The following is a 25,248-nucleotide window of genomic DNA, read 5'->3' on the forward strand; positions in this document are numbered from 1 at the left end:
TTGTTCCTGCTCATATGAAAGAGAAGAGAACAAGAAAGTAGAGAATCCTCTATGTCACAGTATAGAGATTCCTTGAGGTGTCAGAGGAAAAGAAGAATAGAAGGAGAAGGTAGATAGAAGAGAATTCGAACTTATCAAGAAGGATAGAGTTCGAATTGCACCTTGAAGAGGAGTGTTAGTCCCTTAAATAGAAGGATGTGAGAAGAGGAGAAGAATTTTCAAAATTAAATTAAAACGATTTTGAAATAATTAAAAGAAATTTGAAAATTTGATTGAGATTTTCAAAAATTACAATTAGGAAAGAAATTAAGTGATTTTTGAAAAGATTTTGAAATTAGAAATTAAAAAGATATGATTGAGAGTTAATTTTGAAAAAGATGTGATTGAGAAGATATGATTGAAAAGATATGATTGAAAATCAATTTTAAAAAAAAGAAAGTTTTAAAATTAAAGTTGATTACTTGACTTACAAGAAATTAAAAGATATGATTCTTAAAATTTAAAATTTGATCCTTTCTTAGTAGGCAAGTAACAACTTGAAAATTTTGAAGTAAATCATTAATAGTAGCAAGGATTTTTGAAAATAAAAAAATGGAAAGAAATTGATTTTGAAAAGATATGATTGAAAAGATATGATTTGAAAAAGATTTGATTTTGAAAAATTATGAAAATTTGAAAAAGATTTGAATTAAAAACAAAATCTTCCCTCTAGTGTCCTTCTGGCGTTAAACGCCCAGAATGGTATCCATTCTGGCGTTTAACGCCCAAAATGCCACCCTTTTGGGCGTTAAACGCCCAGCCAGGTACCCTGGCTGGTGTTTAAACGCCAGTTTTCCTTCTTCACTGGGCATTTTGAACGCCCAGCTTTTTCTATTTGATTCCTCTGCTGAATGTTCTGAATCTTCAATTCTCTGTATTATTGACTTGAAAAGATATAGTTTTGGAAATTTTTTTGAATTTTTCAAGGATGAGAAACAATCAAAATACAACTAATCTTAGGAAACTCAAATCAAACAAACAATGCATGCAGGACACCAAACTTAAAAATTTTCATATAAGAGACACTAACAAATTGAGAATGCATATGAGAAACAAAAAAAATACACAAAACAAGAGAATTTAAAGATTAGAGCAATGAAATCATCAAGAACAACTTGAAGATCAATGAAGAACATATTGCATATTTTCAAAAAATGCAAGAAGAATGCAATTGACACTAAACTTAAAAATTGACACTAGACTCAAACAAGAAACATAAAATATTTTTTATTTTTATGATTTTAAAAAAAATTTGTAATTTTTCAAAAATTATATGGAAAAGAAAATAAAGAGATTCAAAACTTTTAATAAGAATTCCAGGAATTATGCAATGTTAGTCTAAAGCTTTAGGCTAAAAAGATTAGACATGGCTGGCCAAGCTTCAGCAGGACATTACATTCAGCAGCTAAATTGATGAGAATCAATCAGCTTTTGTGATGATAAGAACATTACCTTGAAACTCTAGAATTCATTCTTAAAAATTCTGAAAAATAAAAAGAAAAGTACCTAATCTAAGCAACAAGATGAACCGTCAGTTGTCCAAACTCGAACAATCCCTGGCAACGGCGCCAAAAACTTGGTGCATGAAATTGTGATCATCAAAAATGGTGCCAAAGAACTTGGAGCTCTTAAACGTGAATCACACTTTGTCATAATTCCGCACAACTAACCAGCAAGTGCACTGGGTCGTCCAAGTAATACCTTACGTGAGTAAGGGTCGATCCCACGGAGACTGTCGGCTTGAAGCAAGCTATGGTCACCTTGTAAATCTCAGTCAGGCGAATTCAGATGGTGATGGAGAATTGATAATTAAAAGATAAATAAAACATAAAATAAAGATAGAGATACTTATGTAATTCTTTGGTTGGAATTTCAGATAAGCGTATGAAGATGCTTTGTTCCTCCTGAACCTCTGCTTTCCTATTGCCTTCTTCCAATCATTCATACTCCTTTCCATGGCAAGCTTTATGTTGGGCATCACCGTTGTCAATGGCTACTTCCCGTCCTCTCAGTTAAAACGTTCCAAATGCACTGTCACCGCACGGCTAATCATCTGTCGGTTCTTGATCATGCTGGAATAGGATCCATTGATCCTTTTGCGTCTTTCACACGCCCAACAATCGCGAGTTTGAAGCTCGTCACAGTCATCCCTTTCCAGATCCTACTCAGAATACCACAGACAAGGTTTAGACATTTCAAATCTCAGGAATGGCCGCCAATAATTCTCGCCTATACCACGAAGGTTCCAATCTCATATTAGAAGCCCAAGAGATACACATTCAAGCTTGTTTGCATGTAGAACGGAAGTGGTTGTCAGTCATGCGTTCATAGGTGAGAATGGTGATGAGTGTCACGTAATCATCACATTCATCATGTTCTTGGGTGCGAATGAATATCTTGGAGAAGAAATAGACTTGAGTTGAATAGAAAAACAATAGTACTTGTATTAATTCATGAAGAACAGCAGAGCTCCACACCTTAATCTATGGTATGTAGAAACTCCACCGTTGAAAATACAAAAGTGATAATGGTGTAAGCATGGCCGAATGGCCAGCCTTCAAGGTCTATGGACTAGACGTCCAAAGATCTCTCCCAACACAATAGCAAAAGGTCCTATTTATAGAAAAATAGTAGCCTAGGGTTACAGAAATAGGTAATTAATGCAGAAATCTTCTTTCGGACCCACTTGGTGTGTGCTTGGGCTGAGCATTGAAGCTTTCATGTGTAGAGACTTTTCTTGGAGTTAAACGCCATCTTTTGTGCCAGTTCTGGCGTTAAACGCCAGAATTCTTGAGCTGACTTGGAACGCCTGTTTGGGCCATCAAATCTCGGAAAAAGTATGGACTATTATATATTACTAGAAATCCCAGGATGTCTACTTTCCAAAGCAATTGAGAGCGCGCCAATTGGGCTTCTGTAGCTCCAGAAAATCCACTTCGAATGCACGGAGGTCAGAATCCAACAGCATCTGCAGTCCTTTTTCAGCCTCTGAATCAGATTTTTGCTCAGGTCCCTCAATTTCAGCCAGAAAATACCTGAAATCACAAAAAAATACACAAACTCATAGTAAAGTCCAGAAGAGTGATTTTTATTTAAAAACTAATAAAAATATAATAAAAACCAATTAAAATATACTAAAAACATACTAAAAACAATGCCAAAAAGCGTATAAATTATCCGCTCATTAGTCCACAGATCCTGAGGTGTCAAGGACTTCTCATCCATGCACCATTTTGGCGTGTAAACACCCCTTTGACTGCCAATCCTAGCGTTAAACGCCAGGTTGCTGCCCATTTCTGGCGTTTAACGCCAGCTTTTCTTCCCTTTCTGGCATTAAATGCCAACTTTTATTCCTTTTCTGGCATTTAAACGCCAGCTTTGTGCCCCTTTCTAGCGTTAAACGCCAGTCTGGTGCCCTTTTCTGGCATTAAACGGCAGCTTTGTGCTTCTTTCTGGCGTTAAACGCCAGTCTGGTGCCCTTTTCTGGTGTTAAACGCCCAGAATGGTGCCAGACTAGGCGTTTAACGCCCATTCTGCTACCCTTACTGGCGTTTGAACGCCAGTAAGATCGTCCTCCAGGGTGTGCTATTTTTAATGTTATTTTTTATTCTGTTTTTGCTTTTTCTGTTATTTTTGTGACTTCACATGATCATCAACCTAAAGAATATATAAAATAGCAATGGAAAATAGATAAATATAATTAAATAAAATTGGGTCGCCTCCCAACAAGCGCTTTTTTAATGTCAATAGCTTGGCAGTGGGCTCTCATGGAGCCTCACATATACTCAAAGCATGATGATGGCCTCCCAACACCACACTTAGAGTTTGAATGTGGGGGCTATGTTTGACTCTGCATTGAGAGAAGCTTGTCATGCTTCTTCTCCATGTGTGTAGTAGGAGATCCTTGAGCCTTAAACACAAGGTAGTCCTTATTCACTTGAAGGACTAACTCTCCTCTGTCAACATCAGTCACAGCTTTTGCTGTGGCTAGAAAGAGTCTGCCAAGGATGATGGATTCATCCATACTCTTCCCAGTGTCCAGGATTATGAATTCAGCAGGGATGTAAACGTCTTCAACCTTTACCAAGACATCGTCTACAAGTCCATAAGCCTATATTCTTGAATTGTCTGCCATCTCTAGTGAGATTCTTGCAGCCTGCACTTCAAGGATCCCTAGCTTCTCCATTACAGAGAGGGGCATGAGGTTTATACTTGATTCTAGGTCACACAGAGCTTTCTCAAAGGTCATGGTTCCTATGGTGCAAGGTATTAAAAATTTTTCGGGATCCGGTTTCTTTTTGGGTAATTTTTGCCTAACCAAGGTATTCAGTTCATTGATGAGCAATGGAGGTTCATCCTCCCAAGTCTCATTACCAAATAACTTGGCATTTAACTTCATGATTTCTCCAAGGTACTTAACAACTTGCTCTTCGGTAATATCTTCATCCTCTTCAGAGGAAGAATACTCATCAGAGCTTATGAATGGCAGAAGTAAGTTCAGTGGAATCTCTATGGTCTCTATATGAGCCTCAGATTCCTTTGGTTCCTCATTAGGGAACTCCTTGGAGGCCAGTGGATGTCCATTGAGGTCTTCCTTACTGGAAATCACTGCCTCTTCCTCCTCTCCAGGTTCGGCCGTGTGGGGTATGTTGATGTCCTTACACTCTCTTTTTGGATTCTCTTCTGTATTGCTTGAGAGAGTACTAGGAGGGAGTTCAGTAACTCTTTTACTCAGCTGACCCACTTGTGCCTCCAAATTTCTAATAGAGGACCTTGCTTCAGTCATAAAACTTAGTATGGTCTTAGATAGATCAGAGATTATGGTTGCTAAGCTAGAGAGACTCTGCTCAGAATTCTCTGTCTGTTGCTGAGAAGATGATGGAAAAGGCTTGCTATTGCCGAACCGTGTTCTCCCACAATTATTATTATTGAAGCTTTGATTAGGCTTCTGTTGATCCTTCCATGAGAGGTTAGGATGATTCCTCCATGTAGGATTGTAAGTGTTTCCATAGGAATCTCCCATGTAATTCACTTCTGCCATTCCAAGATTCTCAGGATCATAAGCTTCTTCTTCAGAGGAAGCTTCCTTAGTACTGCCTGTTGCAGGTTGCATTCCAGCCAGACTCTGAGAAATCATATTGACTTACTGAGTCAATATTTTCTTCTGAGCCAATATGGCATTCAGAGTGTCAATCTTAAGAATTCCTTTCTTCTAAGTTGTCCCATTATTCACAGGATTCCTTTCAGAAGTGTACATGAATTGGTTATTTGCGACCATTTCAATGAGTTTCTGGGCTTCTTCAAGCGTCTTCTTCAGATGAAGAGATCCACCAGCAGAGTTATCCAATGACATCTTGGACAGTTCAGATAGACCATCATAGAATATGCATATGATGCTCCATTCTGAAAGCATGCCAGAAGGACACCTTCTGATCAATTGCTTGTATCTTTCCCAAGCTTCATAGAGGGATTCGCCTTCCTTCTGTCTGAAGGTCTGGACTTTCACTCTAAGCTTACTCAATTTTTGAGGTGGAAAGAACTTTGCCAAGAAGGCATTGACCAGCTTTTCCCAAGAGTTCAGGCTATCCTTAGGTTGTGAGTCCAACCATGTTCTAGCTCTGTCTCTTACAGCAAAAGGGAAAAGCATAAGTTTGTAGACCTCAAGGTCAACCCCATGGGTCTTAACAGTGTCACAGATTTGCAAGAATTCAGCTAAAAATTGATGAGGATCTTCCAATGGAAGTTCATGATACTTGCAATTCTGCTGCATTAGAGAAACTAATTGAGGCTTAAGCTCAAAGTTGTTTGCTCCAATTGCAGGAATTGAGATGCTTCTTCCACAGAAGTCAGAAGAGGGTGCAATGAAGTCACCAAGCATCTTCCTTGCATCTCCACCATTGTTGTTGGGTTCGGCCATGTCTTCTTCTTTTTTGAAGAATTCTGTCAGGTTCTCTCCAAAGTATTGTGCTTTAGCTTCTCTTAGCTTCCTCTTTAGAGTCCTTTCAGGTTCCAGATCAGCTTCAACAAGAATGTTCTTATCCTTGCTCCTGCTTATATGAAAGAGAAGAGAACAAGAAAGTATGAAATCCTCTATGTCACAGTATAGAGATTCCTTGAAGTGTCAAAGGAAAAGAAGAATAGAAGAATGAGGTAGAGAGGGGAATTCGAACTTATAGAAAGGGAGTGAGTCCGAATTTCTAAATGAGGGGGAGTGTTAGTCCTTAAATAGAAAAAGGTGAGGAGGGAGAAGAATTTTTGAAAACAAATTTTTAAATAAAATTATAATTTCAAATTAATTAAAAAGAATTTTGAAAAAGTGGTGATGGTTTTTTCGAAAATCAAAATTGAGAAAGTGGTTAGGTGAGTTTGAAAAAGATATGATTGAAATAGAAAACTTTTAAAATCAAACAAAAAGTCAAGCAGTTGATTTTAGGAGATTTGAAAATCAATTTTTAAAAGATAAGAAGTTAGAGAAGATTTTGAAATTGATTTTGAAAAAGATATGATTGAAATTTATTTTGAAAAAGATATGATTGAGAAGATATGATTGAAAAATAATTTTAAAAGATTTTATTTTGAAAATTAAAGTTGATTACTTGACTAACAAGAAACTAAAAGATATGATTTTAAAATTTTAAAAAAAATTCAACCTTTCTTAATAGGCAAGTAACAACTTGAGATTTTGAATCAATCACATTAAATGTTAGCATTGATTTTGAAAAATTATGAAGATTTGAAAAAGATTTGAATTAAAAACTAACTTACCTCTCTTGTGTTGTTCTGGTGTTAAATACCCAGAATGGTATACATTCTGGCGTTTAACGCCCAAAATACTACCCTTTTGGGCGTTTAACGCCCAGCCACCTAGCTAGCATTTAAACGCCAGTTTTCCTTCCTCACTGGGCGTTTTGAACGCCCAGCTTTTTCTCTTTAATTCCTCTGTTGTATGTTCTGAGTCTTCAATTCTTTGTATTATTGACTTGAAAAGACATAATTTTGAAAATTTTTTTGAATTTTTTTTTATTGATGGGAAAGAAAAACAACAGAATGAAGCTAAACATGGAAAATCAAGATCAAAACAAATAACGCATGCAAGACACCAAACTTAGAAGTTTGTATACTAGGGAGAATAACAATTTGGAAATGCATATGAAAAACAATAAAAGACACCAAACAGGAGAGTTTAAAGATCAGAACGAAGAAAATCATCAAGAACAACTTGAAGATCAACAAAGAACATAATGCATAAAATTTCGAAAAATGCAAGAAAAAGAAAAACATGCAATTGACACCAAACTTAAAATCTGACACTAGATTCAAACAAGAAACACAAATTATTTTTTATTTTTTCATGGTTTTATTAAATTTTTTTCGAAAATAAAATAAAATAAAATTACCTAATCTGAGCAACAAGATGAACCGTCAGTTGTCCAAACTCGAACAATCCCCGGCAACGGCGCCAAAAACTTGGTACACGAAATCGTGATCGCACACTTTTCACACAACTCCATGCAGCTGACCAACAAGTGCATTGGGTCGTCCAAGTAATACCTTACGTGAGTAAGGGTCGATCCCACGGAGATTGTCGGCTTGAAGCAAGCTATGGTCATCCTTGTAAATCTCAGACAGGCGAATTCAAATAGTTTTGAGGTTTTGATGATTAAGATATAATTAAAACATAAAATAAAATAGAAATACTTATGTACTTCATTGGTGGGATTTCAGATAAGCGTATGGAGATGCTTATTACTTCTGAACCTCTGCTTTCCTATTGCTTTCATTCAACCATGCGTATTCCCTTCCATGGCAAGCTGTATATTGGGGGGATCACCGTTGTCAATGGCTACCGTCCGTCCTCTCAGTGAAAATGGTCCAAATGCGCTGTCACCGCACGGCTAATCATCTGTCGGTTCTCACTCATGTTGGAATAAGATCCATTGATCCTTTTGCGTCTGTCACTACGCCCAACACTCGCGAGTTTGAAGCTCGTCACAGTCATCCCATCCCAGATCCTACTCAGAATACTACAGACAAGGTTTAGACTTTCTGGATCTCAAGAATGCTGCCAATTGATTCTAGCTTATACCACGAAGACTCTGATTTCACGGAATGGAAGGTTCTGTTGTCAGGAGAAGCAACCATGCGTCGTGAATCAGGAGGCTTAGAGATATGCATTCAAGCTTGTTTCATGTAGAACAGAAGTGGTTGTCAAGCACGCGTTCATAAGTGAGAATGGTGATGAGTGTCACATAATCATCACATTCATCATGTTCTTGTGTGCGAATGAATATCTTAGAACAAGAATAAGCTTGAATTGAATAGAAAAACAGTAGTAATTGTATTAATTCATGAAGAACAGCAGAGCTCCACACCTTAATCTATGGGGTGTAGAAACTCCACCGTTGAAAATACATAAGTGACAATGGTGTTCATTGGCTTCGGCCCCAGAGAGGAAACCAGAATAACCAAGATGAAAATACAATAGTAAAAGGTCCTATTTATAATGAACTAGTAACCTAGGGTTTACAGAAACAAGTAAATTATGCAGAAATCCACTTCCCAGCCCACTTGGTGTGTGCATGGGCTGAGCATTGAAGCTTTCAAATGTAGAAACTTTTCTTGGAGTTAAACACCAACTCTGGTGCCAGTTTGGGCGTTTAACTCCAGCTTTTATGCCAGTTCTGGCGTTAAACGCCAGAATAGAGTAGAAAGTTGGCGTTTAAACGCCAGTTTGCATTATCAAAACTCGGGTAAAGTATGAACTATTATATATTGCTGGAAAGCTCAAGATCTCTACTTTTCAACGCAATTGAGAGCGCGCCAATTGGGCTTCTGTAGCTCGAGAAAATCCATCTCGAGTGCAGCAGGGTCAGAATCGAACAGCATCTGCAGTCTTTTTTCAGCCTCTGAATCATATTTTTGCTCAGGCCCCTCAATTTCAGCCAGAAAATACCTAAAATCACAAAAAAATATACAAACTCATAGTAAAGTCCAGAAATGTAAATTTTGCATAAAAACTAATAAAAATATACTAAAAACTAACTAAAATATACTAAAAACTATGTAAAAACAGTGCCAAAAAGCGTATAAATTATCCGCTCATCAGTAGCTTTAAGAGTAAGTCTGCCCTTGTGTTTCATTCTTCAGGAATGTGTTGAATGGTTACTCGCTCGAACTTGGCCGCCAGTTCTTTTGCCTTTGCTAGGTATTGTTATAGCAGGGGGTCCCGTGTTTGGTAGTTTTCGTTAATTTGGGAGATGACTACCTGGAAGTCGCTGCAAATTTCTGATGCGTTCACCCCGACTTCTTTGGCTAATATCAATCCGGCCAGGAGGGCCTCGTATTCGGCTTGATTCCTGGATATCGGGAATTCGTATCGAATGGACTATTCGATGACGATTCCAGTTTTAGTTTCCAGTATCACTCCTGCTCCTCCCAAACTAGTGTTGGATGAGCCATCCACATGTAGTTTCTAGAGTTTTTTGGGTTCGTTTCCTGGGGTCATTTTGGTGTTGAAGTCGGCTATAGCTTGTGCTTTGATGACGTTTTGGGACCCGAATCCGATCCAGTATTGAGATAGTTCGACGGACCATGCGAGCATCCCTCTTACTAGGTCCGACTTTTGTAGCACTTGCCTGACCGCCTGGTCAGTTCAGATCGTAATAGAGTGGGCCTGAAAGTATTGTCGGAGGTGTCGCAAGGCTGTGAGTTGCACAAAGGCAACTTTTTCGAGTCGGAAATAGCGTGTCTCCGTGCTTTTAGGACCTTGCTTATGAAGTATATTGGCTCTTGTGCCTTATGCTCGTTTTCTCGGACGAGTGACGCAGCTAGTGTCTCTTTTGTTATGGATAGGTAGGGATAAAGTGTTTCCCCAGTTTTGAGTTTGGAGAGTATGAAGGATTCTGCCAGTACTTTTTTGAAGTGCTGAAAGGCTTCTTCGCACTCGGTTTCCCACTTAAAATTGATGCCCTTTTTATTAGTTTGAAGAAAGGGATGGCCCTTTAGGCCAAGGCCCCGAGGAATCGGGAGAGAAGGGCTAGTCGTCCAGTTAATCTTTGGATGTCCTTGATACTTTCCGGGTCGCTTATATCAAAGATGGTTCTACACTTTTCTGGGTTTGCTTCGACCCCCCGTTAGGTGATCATGAAACCCAGAAATTTTCTGGCTTCCATCCTGAACGCGCACTTTGTCTAATTGAGGCGCATTCGATGTTTTCTTAAGGTATTTAACACAAATTTGAGGTCACTAACAAGCTCTTCACCGGTTTGGGTTTTGGGGAGCATGTAATCGATGTAAACCTCCAACTTGGTTCCAAAGAGGTCTTGAAAATCTTGGTGACGAGCCTTTGGTAAGTAGCTCATGCGTTTTTTAGTCCGAATGGCATGACTGTGTAGCAGTACGTGCCATCGAACATTACGAAAGCTGTCTTTTCTTCATCGGGCCGGAGCATAGGTATTTGATTATACCCCGAGTAGGCCTCTATAAAGCTGAGAAATTTAAGTCCTAACACGGCGTCGATGAGTCTGTCGATGTTCGGGAAGGGAAAGGCGTCTTTGAGGCAAGCTTTATTCAAGTCGGTGTAATTGATGCACATTCGTCACTTGTCATTTGCTTTCTTGACTAATATGACATTGGCTAGCCAGGTCACATAAGGTAATTCTCAGATGAAGCCTGCTTTTAGCAGGGCTTTGACTTGCTTCCTGAGTTTGGCTGCCTGGTCTGGTGACATTTTCCTCCTTCTATAGGTCACGGGCTTGGCATTTGGATCCATGGCCAAACGATGGGAAATTAGATTGGGGTTTATGCCTGGCATGTCGGCCGAAATAAACGCGAATAGGTCTTTGTTCTACTTTAAAAGTTAAATTAGGTTCCCTTTCAGGTCATAGGGCAGGTTCTTGTTGATGAATATATATTCTTTCTTGGTTTGCCCTATTTGTTATTTTCCATGTCTCCCTCCGATTCTGGTCTAGGCTGACCGTCTTGGCGTGCGTCGAGGTCGGCGAGAAACATGTCAGCTGCATCACAAGACCTCTTGTGGAGAGCCAGGCTGGTGTTGCCACATTCTACTGCGACTTCCCGGTCCCCATGAATTATTCTGATGGTGCCGTTATTGGCTTGGAACTTCATGAGGAGGAATTTGGTGAAAATAACGGCGGAAGGGTCGTTGATCGTTTTCCTTCCAAGGATGATATTATAGGTAGTGGAGTTTTTGAGGACTACGGACTCGGAGAGGATGGTCTTCCTTTGGCTTCCAGTTCCAATAGTGAGTGGTAACACTATGGATCCATCCAGTTTCAGGAAGTTGTCCCCGAGTCCAGTTACTCCATTGCGATGGGTTTGCAAATTTTTGGTTCGGAGACCTAGCTTGTTGAAAGCTCCTCTGAAGAGGATGTTGGAGTCTGCTCTGGTGTTAACCAGTATTCTCTTTACCAGTCTGGTCCTGACTCTGGCCGAGATGACGAATGGGGACTCTTCCGCCGAGGTGCCGTGTTGGCAGTCATCAGGGGAGAATGGAATTGCCTCTATGGGCAGGGGGGTTGGAGCTTGGTTTCTTATTGCCAGGACTTTAAGGTCCTTTCTCAGTGCCAATTTTGACTTTTCTAGCGCGTTCTTTCCAGTGATGATGTTTTCTACTATGGTGGGGTCGGACTCGGGACCTTCCTGTGGTGTTTGTCGTAGTGTCCTTGGGTTATGGCCTTCGCGGTCTGGTGATCTTTTTCTTTCTGTTCTTTTGGGTTCTCAGATAATCTTGGCAAACTCGGGTAGTTTGCCGTCTTGAATGGTTTGTTCAAGGGCATCTTTTAAATCGAAGAAGCCTTGGATTTTGTGTCTGTATCCTCGGTGATAGCCGCAATACAGCCTTTTGTTGCCACCTGTCTGCTCTTTCAGTTGTCGTTAGGGGTGGAAAAAGGCCAGGCGGCCTGCCAGGGGCCTGCAGTCTGGCCTGTATTTGGCCTGGCCTAACCTGGCCTGTTATAAAATAGGCACAGGCCCAGGCTCTTTTAAAAGCCTTAATACGTTAATAGGCCAGGCCCAGGCTCACTAATTAGCCTTATTGGCCTGTCAGGCCTGCCTGGGCCTGTTAAAATATAATTAAATATATAAATAATTATTTATTATAACAAAATTATGAGATATTTTAAATTTATTATATTTTATTATAAATATTTTTGTATATTTTTAATATATTAAAAGTTTAAATTTTTTTATAAATATTAAATATATGACATATTACATATAAATATTTTTATTAAAAAATAATTTTTTTAAATAATATTTTTATTTTTGTAAAAAAAAATTATCAGGCCTTTTAACAGGCTTCAGGCCAGGCCAGGCTGAATAACAGGCCAGGCCTAGTACCTTATAAAGAGCCTATAACAGGCTGCAGGCCAGGCTCAGGCCAATTAACTGTATGACAGGCCAGGCCTGTTAAGAGCAAAGCCTGGCCTGGCCTGGCCTGTTTCCACCCCTAGTTGTCGTGCTTTCAGGAGGATGCCCTATTCTACTATTTATTAGTAGATTTCTGTGATGGGAGCGGGCAGGGGGTGTAGCTTGAAATTTTTCCCACCCAAGGTTGCCGGTTGGCGTTTGTCAGTTTGGGGTGCTCTTTTTTGGGGTTCTTTTGGTGGAGGGTTATTGCAAGGTGCCGAGTTGTCGTACTGTGTAAGAACCAGCTAAATCGTTTTAATAAAATAATAATTTTTAGTGCTCAGAGTAGATTCAAAATTTAGAAGTTTTAATTTAAAAGTATAAAGGTGAAATTTGGTTTTAATGAATTTTTTGAGTCAGAAAATGTATTTTTTTTAAAAACCGAAAAAAATCGCGAACCGACAGCCGAACTGGTCGAACCGGTTTAAGTCTGTCCGGTACTGTGTTTTGAGAAAAATCATATTTTTGAAAATTGATTTATTGTTTTGAAAGGACCAAAAAAAATTTAGAATTGAAAACCGGGAACTAATCTTAAAGGTTTTGGCCCAAAGTGAGCCAAACGGACCCAAAACGCTAATGGGTTGGACCGGGCCCAAGTTGGGTCCAAGTCCAACATTTAAAAGGAAGTTATGAGGCCATTTGGCCTCTTTTTTTAGAAAAGAAAGAGAGAGGGACGGTGAGAAGAGGGAAGAGATGAAGAAGAGAGTGCACTATTCATTGTCACTTTCCGGGAGCCATAACTTGAGCTACGAAGCTCCGATTGACAAGCCGTTTGCGGCCACGCGAAGCTCTTGACGAGATCTTTCTTTCTATTTTGGTTTTGTTGGTAAGATCTCTCAACTCACACTCCAGTTTCCTGCCCTAGATTCTGTGCGTTTTTGGGTTTGGTTTTTGAGTGAGTTTTGTGGTTTAGGTTGTTTAGGTGGTCTCTAGTAGCGGGTAATTGTTGGAAATTGCCTCAATCCTCTTTGGACAAGGTAAAATTGCTCATAAATCCTTGTAATATTGTATGTTATGGTTTATAGGTTTTGATTTTGATATATACATGATGTTAGTTGAGCTTTGGTGCTTGTTGGAAGCTTGTTTAGATTTTGAGTGGTGGATTGTGCATATTGGAAATTGGCCAAGGTATGGTTTCGATTTTCTTTATATGTAATGTTTCTGGAAATTTAGGCTATTTGGCCTTAAGATAGGGTTGAATGTTTTGGGTGTATGTTTAATTGTATGTGATTTTGATGTTTGGGGATAACTTGTATGATGGTGATGATGATATGGAGTTTTGGTATGAGGAATATATGAGTTTGATGATGATTGTTGGTATTTAATGATTATGAAGGTTGATGATGATTGTGTGATTTATTGTTGTTGATGAGGGTTTGTTGATATGGTTGATGATTGATGATGAATATTGATGTTGTTGGTAAATTGAAGGTGAGTATTGAGATTGTTGATAAATGATATGGATTATGATGAATTGATGATTTTTTTGGAATATGTTGATGAATCATGATGTTGAAATTGGTAAAGATGGTGTGAGAGATTGAAATTAAGATGGAATGAGATTGATTTTGATGTTTGGTATTGATTGAATTATGATTGATGAAAGTGTTGGTGGAGGATGGATTTTAGTGTTATATAGTTGATGTTTGAAGTTGAGAATAATGTAATGAGTAAAAAATTTGGTATGATTAGTGGAAAGTGACAAAAAGCGTGAGTTATGATGGAAATTGGAGTTTGGAATGGTTTAAATTGGTTTTGGTTGTGTATTGCAAGGAATTGAGAGCTTTGTGAACTTTTGGTAAAAGTTTATTTTTTGTGAACTTTGTCTGATCATAACTTATGCCTCAATTTTCAAACTTGGTTGAAATTTATTTAGAATTGAAGCTTATTGAAAACTCTTCAAATCGATATAAAGTTTGTAAAATTTGGATTTTTGTGGAGGAAATTATAATCATTCAAAGATTGGTGTTAAAATCTGAAATTCTGCAAAGTTGCAAAATTTTGTAATTTCTGGTATGTGTGCACGCACATCCTTGTGTGCACGCACACCCCTGTAAAATTTTAAAACTTGTGCGCACGCACAGCCTTGTGCATACGCACACATAGGGGAATGGCTTCTGTTTCGAGCGCTAGCACAACCTGTGCGCTCACATAACCAATGAAGTTTTACAACTTGTGCGCATGCACAGCCTTGTGCATACGCACATGTTGGGAAGGTCAGCCTGTTGGGGGCGCTAGCACGCCTTGTGCGAGTGAACAGAATTTTGAAAATTGGTACATGTGCGTACGCACACCCCTATGCGTATGCACACTTTTTAAAAATCCCTTTGGGCGTGCGCATGAACACCCTTGTGTGCATGCACACGCCCTGTTTTATAACTTAAACTTTGTTTTTACACTATCTTACTTTTCCAACAATGTTGTATACTTCTATGATACTTAATTGAGGCTCTTGGGCTTATTTTTGGGCATTGAAACATGGGAAAGGTCTTAGGAGAAATTATTTGGTTTTTCTTTGAAAAAGTTAGAGAACGGAGGTTTATGTTTCTGGTGTATTGAGGATGATTTAGTCGAGAGAGAAGGAAGAGTAGTGAACTTGGTGATTTCTGGCAATGAATTGAGAAACTGACGAACCAATGAGTTCAGAATGGAAAACTATGAATTGATGATGGTTATGATGAGTTGAGAACTTGGAAAGGAATAATGAGGAAATGATTGGATTGTTAAGAGTGTGCGGAGCCTATATCTCCGGCGTAGCAGATTGTTCTGCTGCATAACCAGTTGTTGTTAAGAGTGTGCGGAGCCTATATTTCCGCATAGCATATTGTTCTGCTTCATGACGAGTTATTTTTAAGAGTGTGTGGAGCCTATATCTCCGACGTAGCAGATTGTCTGCTGCATGACGAGTTGTTGTTAAGACTATGCGGAGCCTATATCTCCGGCGTAGCAGATTGTCTACTGCATGACGAGTTGTTGTTAAGAGTGTGCGGAGCCTATATCTTCGGCGTAGCAGATTGTTCTGCTACATGACGAGTCGTTGTTGAGAGTGTGCGGAGCCTATATCTCCGGCGTGACAGATTTTTCTGCTGCATGATTTGTTGTGCTTGGTTCCTTCTCTGCTGCAGGAAGTGTGCGGGGCCTATATCCCTGGTGTAGTAGACTCCCTACTACATGAGTGTGCAGGGCACTATATCTCTGGCGTAGCAGATTTGCTACTGCATGAGTGTGCAGGACACTATATCTCTGGTGTGGCAGAAAAGGCTACATCTGGGAGGATGTGTCGGGTTGGCATTTACGGACCGACAAGTGATATCACGAGCCAATATGGCAGGCATTCATCATATGCATCTCTTATATGCTTGTTTGCTTTGATTACTTGGGTTTGCCTAATTGTATAACATGCTTACTTGCTTCTTGAATTACTTGTATATATATGAATACTACCTGTGATTTTCCTTGCTTGCATTATCTGTGTTTGTCTGGTGCTGAAGAGGTTAGGTAAGCGGTGGCGATAGGATCGCGCGGAGGATAGGTTGGCGAAGGCTGTGGGATACAGCGGTGTGATTAATACTAATTAGAAATCCTTTAAGTTTAGAAAATCCTGTTTATTGTTTATGGTTTACGTTAATTATATTTGTTCTAAGCTTGAATGTCAGTATTGGTGTGAAGTTCTAGGATTGCCTTCGGCGTCCTGGAGCCTTACATCTTACATATTGGGCACTGTTACCATACTGAGAACCTCCAGTTCTCATTCCATACTTTGTTTTTGTTTTTCAGATACAGGTCGTAATCCACCTCGGTGAGATTGCGGATATGGTGACAGAACGGAGTATGGTTCCTCCTTGGTTCATTTCTGTTTTACTTTGTTGTAGTTACTCTCACATCTCTTTGTATATTTATTTTTATGGCCTTAGAGGCTTATTTTGAGAGAATAGTTGTATAAGCTATTTTGAACTCTAAAACTCTGTATGTCTGTGTATACTAGTCGGCTTAAACTCCGCAAGCTGCGGCTAGTTCCCTATGATATTTATACTCTTATATCTATATATGTTCTAATTCTCTTGCATTTATACCTTGTGTCTTGTGCGTTAACTTCGTGTGAACATTTCGCACTTCTGTAATTCTGTTATTGAGCTTAATCCTTCATCGGGCTTCTAGAATATATCATTTCCTTCTATATATAAATATGTATAAGCCTTAGAACTGTCGTAACATCTGATTAACCTTTGCCTTACGGCTAGAGGTAAGGCTTAGGGTAATTAGGGTGTTACATACTTTCGTTTGTTAGCGGCCACAACTTGACTTACCTCTTCATCCTTTATGTATTCCCTTGCGACGCTTTGAATTTCATGCATAGTCCAAACCGTTTTGGTGGTGAGGTGTTTTTGGAAGTCTTTGTTCATGAGGCCGTTGGTTAGGCAGGAACTGGCAACCAAGTCCGTGAGTCCGTCGACCATGAGGCACTCATCATTGAACCTATCGAGGTATTTTCTCGTAAATTTGTCTTATCTCTGGCTAATTCCAAGTAAGCTAATAGGGTGCTTGGCTTTTGGCAATTCTGGTGGTGAATTCGGCCATAAATTTTCTTGAGATGTCATGAAAGCTGGTTATGGAGCCGTTCTGGAGGGAGTTTAACCATTTGATTGCGGGGCCAGCTAGGGTTACTAGGACGACCCTACATCAGACCGTGTCGGTGGCTCCTTCCAGGTTCATCCTGGCCTTGAAGGCTGTTAGGTGTTCCTGAGATCTTTGGTCCCATCGTATTTCATGTCAGTGGGCTTGTCAAAGCCCTTTCAAAGCTTGGCTCGTAAGATTCTTTCGGTGAAAGGGGTGGCTCCCATTATCACATATTCGCTTCTTGCACGCTTGGCTTCCCGGTGGTGTTGTCGGTCATCTTCTTCATGTCGGTGTTTCGGGTCCCAAAAAACGCTGTGGTCGTGTCTTTAGCCATGTCATCGTTCGGGTGACATCTTGTACCTGGTTTCACGGTGAGATCGGGTTCTGAAAGTCGCATGGTTTTCGTGTTCCGCATGACACCGTTCTTTGGTCGTAACCCGTCCTTCAAGGTCTTGCGCCCGGAGGCACAGATTCTGGATGATTTGGACTATCTTTTCTCCCAGGCCGTCGGGGGCTCGGGTTTCAGGGGGTGGATGGTTGTCCTCTTTTAGTTGCTGCTGGGGCGGGGTTGGTTGGCGAACAGCACTTGTTATTTTTCCCTGGGTAGGAGGGGTGGTATCCCGCGTTTGGGAGTTGGGTTTCGTGTGTGTGAACTGTGGTGGTGGCTTGGGGATTGCTCCTCGGGGTTATTTGCCATGCTGCCACGACGTTGCAATCCGCACAAACAGTGCCAATGTACTGGAAGTTTTCGGTACGGGTTGTGAGATGGATCGAGAATTTGCGAGTCGAGGCGGTCGCCAGATTATCTAACTGAAGCAATTGGGGGTAGTACCTGCAAAGACACTCCGACGCTCAAGTCAGAATGGATCTAAGAGGTATAAGGTGTGTAGAATGAATGACGTACCTGAGGGGACCTTGGGCTCCCCTATATATGACTAGTGGAAATTATTTCATCTTATCTTATTTGACTAAGATAAGAGAGGTATTTGAATTTGAATATTGGTTAGAAGGTCTAGATGACCATTTTGGACCTTCTAGAAGAAGGAAGCGAGCCGATCCCAAGTATCCGGGTATAGAGGCCGCTCGAGTGTGGAGCCCGAGGGTCGAATCCATAACAAAAGTAATATTTAATGTAATACATGGACAAAATTAAAAAGAAAATACTTATTATAAAAGAATGAAATAGAATTATATATAATAATCAGACTAATCAGTTCATTAGTAATCTAACAGTTAAACCAGTGATTTAATAATTCAATATTCTAACCAGATCAATTATCGATTCAATTCTGATAATTATATATGTTATTTGATTTTTTTTTAAATAATATTATATGACTAATAAAAATTATTATTTTAATCAATACTTGATTAATAAAAATATTTTTATACTGAATTTTAAATTTTATAATCTAAATTATAATAATATAAAAATTAAATATTTATTCAAAATATTGACTAATATTTATAAAAAATATCAATCATCTAATATTTTTCTTTTTGTGAAGGGTGGTGGACAGCCGGACATCTAACAAAATGGCAAAAGAGAAAGGAAAAGAAAATTAATTTTAGAGTAAAGGACATTTTCGTCCCTAACCTTTTTTTTCGCGGACATTTTCGTCCTCAAGGAATGGAAAATACATTTAAGTCCCTCACCCCCGAAAAACGTGGACATTTCAATCCTTCCGTTGGATTCAGGCGTTTGGACGGGACGGAAAAGTTTGACCTGGCAGAGATGGTGCTAACCTGGCCGTTACGGAGGCCATGTAACAGGGAGCATTTCGAAACAGGACATATAAGTCCCTGGAGACAAAAACGACGCCGTTTTGTTACTGACCTCCATTTCTTCTCCCTCGTCTACCTCGATATTTTGGTATTGGCCTTGTCCAACCCATTATTGCAGCTTCGTCTCGAGCTTCCTCCGATGATGAAGCAGAAGAAGAAGAAGAAATCATTAAAGACGACGCAAGAAACCCCGGCCCCTGCCCCGCCAGAATAATCGACTGCTCTGCCGTCGCCGCTATTTCTCCTGCTCCGCCATCGCAGAAACCTCAACTTCCACTTCACGTTCCGCCTCAGATTCCTCCTCTCTCTTCTGACGACGAGGAGCTCGTACAGCAGGTGGTGTCCGACGATAGGGTTTGTTCAGATTTCAGTGGGTGTTGTGGGTCCATTGTTGCTCGATGGGGTAGAGCACACGGTGCCAATGGCCACCACCAAGGGCTGTTTGGTTGCAAGCACAAACAGGGGTTCCTTGAAGACCCAATCAACTTCGATTCCCTCACTGTCGTTTTCGACAAGTAATTTTCATTTTCCATAATTTTAGTTCCTTTTTTTCACTCACACCTTCAACACAAGTTTTGATTTTTTGTAATGTTATTGGTTCTTTGCTCTTTTGGGTAAGTGAATATCGTGACAAGTTTGAATTTTTTTTCTTGGCTTTCTTTTGTGATACTCCTTCAGACGCCATGGAAGGAAGAATTTCCTTTCTTCATTTACTCCCCCACAACACCCATTTTGTCGATTCTGTTGCGTTTGTTGTTGTTGCTGTGATTGTTGCTGAAGCTGTTGCTGAAGCTGTTGCTGCTGCTGCTGTTATGGTTGCTGTTGCTGTGATTGCTGAGGGTCTTGGGGGAGAGGAGGGAGAGAAGGGGAAGAGATATTGTGAATTGAAGGATTGGGATTTAAATTAGGGATTGAGTTTGGGTTTGGACTTTGGGAAGGTTGGGATTAAGGGTCCATGGTAGAGGGTTTAGGTGAGGACGTTGAGGCGTTTGGAGTTTCAGCCATTTGTAGAAGAATTGCTTAGTGGAATTGGAGAGCAGAGAGTGAGTCTATGATTTCTATGGCGATGCGGACATGGCCAAATTGGGCGGAGAGGTTGAGTGAATCGCAAGAGGAAGAAGAAGAAGGACGGAGGAGGTCGCTGGCGTTGATGGTGGCTGACGGAGGCGCGGCTGTGCGGCAGTGATGGAGGAAGGGGCTGAGGAAGAAGAATGGAAGGAAAAAGGACGAAGGTAGAAGAAAATGGCAGATGGGGGAGGAGACGGAACGGCGTCGTTTTCGTCTCCAGGGACTTATACGTCCTGTTACGAAATGCTCCGTCTCCAGGGACTTATACGTCCTGTTACGAAATGCTACATGCGACCTGGCCTCCGTAACGTGCCACCTCAGCGCCACCTCTGCCAGCTCAGCCTTTTTCGTTCAGTGCAAACGGCTGAATTCAACGGAAAGACATAAATGTCCACATTTTTCAAAGGTCAAGGGCTTTAATGTATTTTCAATTGCTTGAGGACGAAAATGTCCGCAAAAAAAAAGGTCAAGGACGAAAATGTCCTTTACTCTTAATTTTATTTGAAAAGGTCATCTAGGTAGATTGACTTGGTATTAGAAGGAGATGCACAAAGATAACTTGTAATTTAAAACTCGGTCTCTCTCTTATCTTATAGTCTTCGACTGTTTGCGTCTTTATCACGCTGAAATAGCATATTAGCATAAAGTCTCCCTTTTCTGACATGGTCAAGAAGAAGAAATTTTGGTCATAACTATTGTTTATTTACTAAAATGTTCTTCTATTACAAGATGTTTTCTGAATTTTTTTAAATAAATAATAATAAGAATAAAGTATATTTTTTATCTTTTAAAATTTGACAAAAATTTTAAAAATATTTTTAAATTTTATTTTATTTTAATTTTATCTTAAAAAATTTTTATTTGCATCAAATATACCCCTAACAGCTAATTTTTCAAAAAATTTAAGACCAATCAACAACAATTTCATAAGAACAATTTTCAACACAAGCAAATCAACCATAATTTTCATGCATTATTGTTATATTGGTCTTAAATTTTTTTAAAATTTAGCCGTTGAGAATATATTTAATACAAATAAAAAATTTTTGGTATAAAATTGAAATAAAGTAAAATTTAGAAACTTTTTTAAAATTTTTGCCAAACTTTAAAAACAAAAAATATACTTTACCCTAATAATAAATATAATTATTTTTATTTTACAATATGTTTAAATTTTCAATTTTGGATCCTTATACAGTTATACTGTATAGATGTAAATTTTTGTACAGAATTATAGAAATTCTATTTTATCATATTTTTTTTTTAATATGTGTCCACCTTTTGTCCTTGTGAATGGAAAGTTCGCTCAAAGTTCGACGTTGAAGCCAGGAAGTGAAGCTTATTTATTTAAAAGTTTGTGTACAGTTTACCTAAAAATGCATTAAATTTTAACTTATACAAGCGTTTCAAAATAATTGGTAGTATTATTTATTTTATTTTTTAATCCAAATAATCCAATAAATTTTTTTCTCAATATTTTATAATAATTTTGATCTCCAGTTTAAATATACATTTTACAGTTTTTCTATAGCTATATTAGTAAATTCAAAATTTATATTATTATAATAAATAAAGTTATGATATAACATAATTTTTATTATTGTAAATACTGATTTGGCAAAAATTATTTTAAATTATAATCTATATTTACACAGGAAGTATTGGAATACATCAAAGTATAGTTTTTATATTTATAAATAAATGTATATGTTAAAAAAATTGAGAAATTTTAGGTAAACAAATTATTTTTATAATCAAATTATTTAACCAAGTTTTTTTTTTCCTCGTTCTTATTCTTTTCAATCAAATTTATTGTGTGATTAATCTATTAAACTAATTTGATTAAATTTAATTACCAAATAACTTGGTTAAACATCACCATATAATTGTTTTTCAAAAAAAACAAGTGATATTCACATTATCATCCATTACAAAATTTTTTGTTGAAGATAATCAATGTGATTTTTTATTTTTTTTAAGGTTCTTTAAGAAGAACTAGAATTATTAGATTCTATTATTAACATGATTATTAGATTTTATTTATTATTTGTGATTTATTATTTCGCTTTAATTAAATTTGCTCTTATATATATGAATTTGGATTCTTTAAATTTTGAATTTCACTTTAAAGAGTAAAATGTGATTTCTCACCATTTATTTCATAGGTAGGACAAAAAAAAATGAAAAAAAAACAGTCAACGGTGAGAAATTACATTTTATTTTCTAAAGTGAAAATTTAAAATTTAAATTATCCACATTATATATATAATCCAAATTTAATATCCTCGATAATTTATTATTCTTTATTAACATTACGGTTAAAGTATTAAGCTAGATTTCATGTATGTGTTTACAAATAATATGTACCAAACAATAAATATTAATAATGTTATAAATTAGCTCGAACGCTATCTGTCTATAATCACTATAAAAAAATTTGTTTAAAATGGTATTTATATTATGGCAATTTTAAAAAACGGTCATAATATTTAAGTATTATGGTATTTTATGGTATTGTCATAATTTATTTGCATAAAATGGTAGTTTTTGGTGGTTTTGGCGGTTTTAAGCCGCCGTTAACTAGATCCATGATTTAAAAAAATAAAAGACCCAAAACTCTTCTTCAACGACAAAAATTCATGAAACCTCACACTAAAATGGCCTAAAATTCTTCTCCAACAACGAAAATCCTAAAATTATGCACCGAAACTAATGCTGCCACCACTGAAACCTAAAAACGATACTACCACTGTGTTCTGTTCCGGCGACGATCTGCTCTGACAACGGTTTTCATTCTCAGTGGCGTTCACCCCTGATCGACTAGAAACTCCTCAATCGATATTGTGTGCTATGAACTGAGACGCTCTCCTTGTTGTCTCCTCTAGTGACGATCTCTCCAACAACGATTTCCTCTGGCAATGTTCTCCTCCGATGACGCGTCCTCCTCCGGCGACGCGTTCTCCTCCGACTACAATATACTCGATTGAGCTACCGTGCCACGAACTGAAATGATGTCATTGTGTGAAAGCAAGGTTGAAACAAAGATCTCTTCCAATGATATTCTCTTCCGGTGACGATCATTAATAAAAAATATAATTTAAATATAAATTTTGATATAATATTTTTAAAATTATTATATAATTTTTATAAGTTATATAAACAGTGTATATGAGTCAAAGAAATCATAGAAGAACAATTAACTAAGTCAAAAGAAATCATAGAAGAACTAATAAAGTGCTACTCAAAAATATTTTAAGTGACCATTATTTTAATTCTCATATTTCATTCTTTCACTGTTAGGCTGTTTAAAATTTTTTAATAGTATAGAATTGAATTGAATTCTATTAGAACGAAATTGAATTTTAATCATAATTGAATTAAATTTTAGTGTTTAGATTATAGAATTGAACTAAATTTCAGTATTTAAAAAGTTTATTAAATGAATTAAAATTTTATAATGAATAATTTTATCTTTTATTAATATAACATCATATTTAAATAATAAATATACTTATTTATTAAATTATATAAAATAATTAAAAAAATACTTTTCAACTAAAATTTATTCACTTCTTTTTAAAAAATAAAAATTGGATTAATCTAAAAATAGTTATTAATTAAAAAAATAAGTAGTTTTCCATGGTAAATTCAAACAACAAACTAACAACAAAAAACAAATATAAACTATTAAGAACTAACTTGTTGAGTGATCTAATGACATAACAAATAAAAAATAATTAATTATTAATAGCAAATTATAGCAACTAATTAATATCATTAAAATGAGATAAAATTATGCTACTTTTTGCTAGTGTTATGACTAATACAACTTTACTTAAAATATTCAAAATTAGCAGCTAACAAATGTTTGGTGTTATTAATCTAAGTTAAACACATAGAATTCATACGTGTAGATATTTTTTTGATCTACTTAGTAGAAAATAGGTATATTGAGTTGAAGGAAAGGGAATAGAAGAGAATGAAAGTAGTAAAAAAAAAAGAGTGTCTGAATTGAAAGGTAGAAAGTGTTGAGAGAAAATAAGTAAGGAGAAAGTTAAGAAAAAATAATTAGATTATAAGGACATTTTTAAACATCTTAAATTTTAAGCGAAATTCCAATAGAATAGAATTCCAAATTAAATCTATTTAGTTTGAAATTAATTTTAAAAAAAATAATGAAATTAAATTAAATTCGAGCCTCGTGAAAATTGAATTCTAAACAATTTTCAAACACCCTAAAATTTATAAAATCTCTTCTAATTTCATAAGAGATTTTTTTTATTTAATTGTAATTTAGATTTATACTTATATATCTCTTATATCAAATTACCAAATATATGTCTAAAAAGTTTTTACATTTGATAAATCTTAAAACTAAATCTCAAATCGTTGTACACTAAATGTTAGAATTAATATAATTTGTATTCATATTACACAATAAATATATATATATATATATATATATATATATATATATATATATATATATATATATATATATATATATATATATATTGCAAATATATGGTGTGGTTATTTTTTATTTTTTATTTTTTATTTTCTTGTTGAACTGATTTCTACTCAACTTCAAGATGTTGAGATTTTTGTCCTTACTTTAAAAAATCTAAAAGATATTATTATCCAATTTCTTCTCTTTGTTATATACTCATTAAGACTCTTCTTAATAAAATTTTCTTAGTTTTGAAATTTAGTTTCAAGATATATCAAATATAAGAATTTTTTAGACATATATTTTTAATTGAAAAAGTATACAGAATCAATTCTTAATTAGATAATATTAGCTAATTTTAATGTTTAAGTTTCTGCTTTAGGATTTAAGATTAAAGTTTGTGATTTAGAATCTAAAATTTAAGATAAACAAAATAATTTTTAAAAAATTTATTAATGTTGACTGAAAAAATTAGTTACCTAGCATTATTTTTTTTTAATTTGGTATAAGATATTTAAGTATAAATATAGACTATAATCAAATAATTTTTTTCCTTATGAGATTAAAAGGAATTTTACAAAATAAAAATTTTGAGAACTGAAAGGATGAACACTTAAAATATTTTTAGCAGCATTTCATTAATTTCTGTATGATTCTTTGACTCATAATATAGTGTGTCCATAATATAGAAAAAAAAATCTAATAATTTTAAAAACTATTATATCAAAATTATAAAGTTATTAAATTATATTTGTTCCTAACTATTAATCATAAAAAATTAATTTGAGATATATAAAACCAACCATTATTTGTTACAGAGTCTACTTGAAAATGGAATGGGTAAAGAAATTCAAAACTCG

General features: G+C 36.6%; 1 non-coding gene across 1 annotated transcript; it reads left to right on the forward strand.

Moving 5' to 3' along the window:
- The first annotated feature begins 5,450 nt into the window (after nucleotides 1-5,450).
- On the forward strand, nucleotides 5,451-5,554 carry LOC112731745 (small nucleolar RNA R71). The gene has a single exon (XR_003167508.1). It is a non-coding gene; the product is annotated as a small nucleolar RNA R71 (small nucleolar RNA).
- Nucleotides 5,555-25,248: the final 19,694 nt, after the last annotated feature.

Source organism: Arachis hypogaea, chromosome 12 (genome assembly GCF_003086295.3).
Source record: "Arachis hypogaea cultivar Tifrunner chromosome 12, arahy.Tifrunner.gnm2.J5K5, whole genome shotgun sequence".
Classification (NCBI taxonomy): Eukaryota; Viridiplantae; Streptophyta; class Magnoliopsida; order Fabales; family Fabaceae; genus Arachis; species Arachis hypogaea.